This window comes from Coregonus clupeaformis, chromosome 30, assembly GCF_020615455.1.
Source record: "Coregonus clupeaformis isolate EN_2021a chromosome 30, ASM2061545v1, whole genome shotgun sequence".
Lineage (NCBI taxonomy): Eukaryota > Metazoa > Chordata > Actinopteri > Salmoniformes > Salmonidae > Coregonus > Coregonus clupeaformis.
In genome coordinates, this window is record NC_059221.1 from 12,046,611 (window position 1) to 12,052,698 (window position 6,088).

The window sequence follows — 6,088 nt, forward strand, 5'->3', positions numbered from 1 at the left end:
ATTAAGGCAAGTCGTCCATGTCCTGATGCAGCAAAGCATCCCCAAACCATCAGACCACCACCACCATGCTTGACCTTTGGTATGATGTTCTTACTGTGGAATGCAGAGTTTGGTTTTCGACCAGGCATCACTGGAACCATGTCGTCCAAAAAAAAAAAAAAGAAGGAACAGCATGTCAGAAATCAGCTCAATGTAATTGAAGAATACATAGACTCTAACCACTTCTGGGAAAATTGGAAAAACTAAACAAACAACACGAAGAGCTACAGTGAGGGAAAAAAGTATTTGATCCCCTGCTGATTTTGTACGTTTGCCCACTGACAAAGAAATGATCAGTCTATAATTTTAATGGTAGGTTTATTTGAACAGTAAGAGACAGAATAACAAAACAAAAATCCAGAAAAACGCATGTTAAAAATGTTATAAATTGATTTGCATTTTAATAAGGGAAATAAGTATTTGACCCCCTCTCAATCAGAAAGATTTCTGGCTCCCATGTGTCTTTTATACAGGTAACGAGCTGAGATTAGGAGCACACTCTTAAAGGGAGTGCTCCTAATCTCAGCTTGTTACCTGTATAAAAGACACATGTCCACAGAAGCAATCAATCAATCAGATTCCAAACTCTCCACCATGGCCAAGACCAAAGAGCTCTCCAAGGATGTCAGGGACAAGATTGTAGACCTACACAAGGCTGGAATGGGCTACAAGACCATCGCCAAGCAGCTTGGTGACAAGGTGACAACAGTTGGTGTGATTATTCGCAAATGGAAGAAACACAAAATAACTGTCAATCTCCCTTGGCCTGGGGCTCCATGCAAGATCTCACCTCGTGGAGTTGCAATGATCATGAGAACGGTGAGGAATCAGCCCAGAACTACACGGGAGGATCTTGTCAATGATCTCAAGGCAGCTGGGACCATAGTTACCAAGAAAACAATTGGTTACACACCTCGCCGTGAAGGACTGAAATCCTGCAGTGCCCGCAAGGTCCCCCTGCTCAAGAAAGCACATATACATGCCCGTCTGAAGTTTGCCAATGAACATCTGAATGATTCAGAGGAGAACTGGGTGAAAGTGTTGTGGTCAGATGAGACCAAAATTGAGCTCTTTGGCATCAACTCAACTCGCCGTGAGGAGGAGGAATGCTGCCTATGACCCCAAGAACACCATCCCCACCGTCAAACATGGAGGTGGAAATATTATGCTTTGGGCGTGTTTTTCTGCTAAGGGGACAGGACAACTTCACCGCATCAAAGGGACGATGGACGGGGCCATGTACCGTCAAATCTTGGGTGAGAACCTCCTTCCCTCAGCCAGGGCATTGAAAATGGGTCATGGATGGGTATTACAGCATGACAATGACCCAAAACACAAAGCCAAGGGAACAAAGGAGTGGCTCAAGAAGAAGCACATTAAGGTCCTGGAGTGGCCTAGCCAGTCTCCAGACCTTAATCCCATAGAAAATCTGTGGAGGGAGCTGAAGGTTCGAGTTGCCAAACATCAGCCTCGAAACCTTAATGACTTGGAGAAGATCTGCAAAGAGGAGTGGGAAAAAATCCCTCCTGAGATGTGTGCAAACCTGGTGGCCAACTACAAGAAACGTCTGACCTCTGTGATTTCCAACAAGGGTTTTGCCACCAAGTACTAAGTCATGTTTTGCAGAGGGGTCAAATACTTATTTCCCTCATTAAAATGCAAATCAATTTATAAAATTTTTGACATGCGTTTTTCTGGATTTTTTTGTTGTTATTCTGTCTCTCACTATTCAAATAAACCTACCATTAAAATTATAGACTGATAATTTCTTTGTCAGTGGGCAAATGTACAAAAACAGCAGGGGATCAAATACTTTTTTCCCTCACTGTATCTATCCAAAACGGAGATGTATGGGTAAACCACTTCTCCAATTTTTTTGGCCCTATAACAAAGACCAAACAGCAAAAAAATATATGTGATCAAATGCAAATCTTAGAATCAACTATTAAAGACTACCAGAACCCACTGGATTCTCCAATTACATTGAATGAACTACAGGACAAAATACAAACCCTCCAACCCAAAAAGGCCTGTGGTGTTGATGGTATCCTCAATGAAATGATAAAATATACAGACCACAAATTCCAATTGGCTATACTTGAACTCTTTAACATCATCATTAGCTCTGACATCTTCCCCAATATTTGGAACCAAGGACTGATCACCCCAATCCACAAAAGTGGAGACAAATTTGACCCCAATAACTACCGTGGGATATGCGTCAACAGCAACCTTGGGAAATTCCTCTGCATTATCATTGACAGCAGACTAGTTCATTTCCTCAGTGAAAACAATGTACTGAGCAAATGTCAAATTGGCTTTTTACCAAATTACCGTACGACAGACCACATATTCACCCTGCACACCCTTATTGCACACCCTTCTCATGCTTTGTTGATTTAAAAAAAGCTTATGACTCAATTTGGCATGAGGGTCTGCTATACAAATTGATGGAAAGTGTGGTTGGGGGAAAAACATACGACATTGTAAAATCCATGTACACAAACAACAAGTGTGCTGTTAAAATTGACAAAAAACACACACATTTTTCCACAGGGCCGTGGGGTGAGACAGGGATGCAGTTTAAGCCCCACCCTCTTCAACATATATATCAACGAATTGGCGAGGGCACTAGAACAGTCTGCTGCACCTGGCCTCACCATACTAGAATCTGAAGGCAAATGTCTACTGTTTGCTGATGATCTGGTGCTTCTGTCACCAACCAAGGAGGGCCTACAGCAGCACCTAGATCTTCTGCACAGATTCTGTCAGACCTGGGCCCTGACAGTAAATCTCAGTAAGACAAAAATAATGGTGTTCCAAAAAAGGTCCAGTTGCCAGGACCACAAATTCCATCTAGACACCATTGCCCTAGAGCACACAAAAAACTATACATACCTCAGCCTAAACATCAGCGCCACAGGTAACTTTCACAAAGCTGTGAACGATCTGAGAGACAAGGCAAGAAGGGCCTTCTATGCCATCAAAAGGAACATAAAATGTGACATACCAATTAGGATCTGGCTAAAAATACTTGAATCAGTTATAGAACCCTTTATGGTTGTGAGGTCTGGGGTCCGCTCACCAACCAAGAATTCACAAAATGGGACAAACATCAAATTGAGACTCTGCATGCAGAATTCTGCAAAAATATCCTCAGTGTCCAACGAAAAACAACAAATAATGCATGCAGAGCAGAATTAGACTGATACCCGCTAATTATCAAAATCCAGAAAAGAGCCGTTCAATTCTATAACCAATTAAAAGGAAGCGATTCTGTCACGGTTAACTAAGCCAGAACCCAGAAGCAGACCAGGACAAGGTACGTAGATACAAAGGTGAGTGTTTATTACTAGATTCCGAGTGAGGCTGAATAATCCAGGGAACAGAGCGGGTGGCGTGGATGGGTTGTTGAGGGTGCAGTGGTTGGTCGGTACTGGCTCGGCAGCCGCCGACCATCAGGCAGAGGGTTGGGTGAAGGTTCCGGGTGAGAGACTGCAGACAGAACAAAACGGAGGTCAGTACACAGCAAGTCAAAAAGGTGCAAAACAACAAAACTAACACTACTGGCTCAGAGACTGATACGCTAACAAACATACTGTTCATGGCTAACGATCCGGCAGGAACTGGATGTTGGGCCAGAGCCTAAGAAGGGTGATGATCAGGACCAGGTGTGCAGATTGCTGATGGGATGCAGGTGCGGAAAACCAGAGCGCTCCCGGAGCGTTCCCGAACCCTCGGGAAACTGGAGATTACGAGCAGGAACACTAGTCACCAGACAGGACCCGACTCAGACCGCCGGGATCGTCACAGTACCCCCCTCCGGCGAACGCCACCGGGCGGACTCCCGGAGCGCCAGGATGGAGGCGGTAGAAGTCACTGATGAGGTCTGCATCTAGGACCTGTCGCGCGAGAATCCAACTCCTCTCTTCAGGGCCATACCCCTCCCAGTCCACGAGATACTGGAAACCCCGGCCCCGCCGTCTGGAATCCATGATGCGACGCACCGTGTAGGCAGGACCACCTCCGATCATCCGAGGAGGAGGAGGAGGAGGCGGAGGAGGCAACAGAGGACTGAGGAAGACAGGCTTGAGGCAGGAGACATGAAAGGTGGGATGGACTCTGAGCGTCCTCGGTAGTTTGAGTCGAACCGCCACTGGATTGATCACCTTCTCCACCACAAACGGACCAATGAACTTCGGTAACAACTTCCTAGACTCAGTCCGTAACGGAAGATCCCGTGGCCAACCAAACCCTATCTCCGATGGTATAGGTGGGAGCGGGAATCCGGCGACGATTCGCCTGGAGCTGATACCGGTCCGAAACTCTAAGGAGTGCCTTTCTGGCCCGATGCCAGGTCCGGTGGCAACGCCGAATATGGGCCTGAACAGAAGGCACTGAGAGCTCCTTCTCCTGAGAAGGAAACAGGGGAGGTTGGTAGCCATACAGGCACTGGAAGGGGAGACATCCCAGTGGCAGATGTAGGAAGAGTATTGTGGGCATACTCAACCCAAGGCAACTGAGAGACCCAGGAGGTGGGGTTGGAAGAGACCAGACAGCGTAGCGTTGATTCCATCTTCTGGTTGGCTCTCTCCGCCTGACCATTGGATTGGGGGTGAAAACCAGATGTGAGACTGACAGTAGCTCCAATGGCCAAACAGAAGGACTTCCAGACAGCAGAGGTAAACTGAGGGCCACGGTCGGAAAACGATATCACTGGGCAAACCGTGGACCCTGAAAACCTCCCTAACCAGGATCTCGGGCGTCTCCGAGGCAGAGGGAAGCTTGGCAATTGGCACAAAGTGGGCGAACTTGCTGAATCTGTCCACGATAGTCAGAACGACCGTGTTCCCCTCAGAAGCGGGCAACCCGTGACGAAGTCCAGGGCCAGATGCGACCATGGTCGCGGGGAATAGGAAGGGGGTGAAGTAGTCCAGAGCTGGGCCGATTGGTACTCTTATTCTGCGCACACACTGGACAGGCAGCAACAAAACCCCGAGTATCCTCGGCCATGGCAGGCCACCAAAAAGCGTCTGCGAAGAAACGCCATTGTCCGAGCCACGCCAGGGTGACAAGCCATCTTGCTGGCGTGGGACCATTTGAGGACAGCAGGGACGAACCGACTCAGGCACAAACAACCGACCGGGTGGACCGTTACCGGGACCGGGCTGAGTCGAAGGGCGCCAGCACCTCCTCCTCAATCCTCCACATAACTGCTCCCACGACGCAGTTCCGGGGGAGGATTGTCTCGGTCTTGGACCCACTCTCCTCCGTCTTGGAGAACATCCGGGACAAGGCGTCCGCCTTGCCGTTCTTAGATCCAGGTCGGAACGTCAGGGCAAACTTGAATCGTCCGAAAAACAACGCCCACCTGGCCTGACGGGGAGTTGAGACGTTTAGCCGATTGCACGTAAGCAAGATTCTTGTGGTCAGTCCAGACAATAAACGGTTGCTCCGCCCCCTCCAACCAGTGGCGCCACTCCTCCAAGGCAAGTTTCACCGCGAGAAGCTCCCGGTTACCCACATCGTAATTCCTCTCCGCAGGCGAAAGGCGACAGAGTAGTAGGCGCAGGGATGGAGTTTACTGTCCGTGGAGCATCGCTGCGACAGGATGGCGCCAACTCCCACATCAGACGCGTCCCACTTCAACGGCGAACTGACGGGCCGTGTCCGGTTGAGAGAGAATCGGTGCGTTGGTGAATCGCCTCTTCAAATCCAGAAACGCTCGATCCGCCTCCGGATTCCACTTGAAGGTCCTGATGCTGGAAGTCAAGGCAGTTAACGGAGCGGCCACACGGCTGTAATCCCGGATGAATCTGCGGTAGAAATTCGCAAACCCCAAAAATCTCTGGAGCTGCAATCTCGTGCCGGGCTGGGCCCATTCCAGAACCGCTCTAACCTTCTCCTGGTCCATCCTAATCTCTCCCCTGGAGATGATGTACCCGAGAAAGGATGTCGTGTGGGCGTGAAACTCGCACTTCTCGGCCTTCACAAACAGGCGATTCTCCAACAATCGCTGCAGAACCTGCCGGACATGCTGGACGTGGTC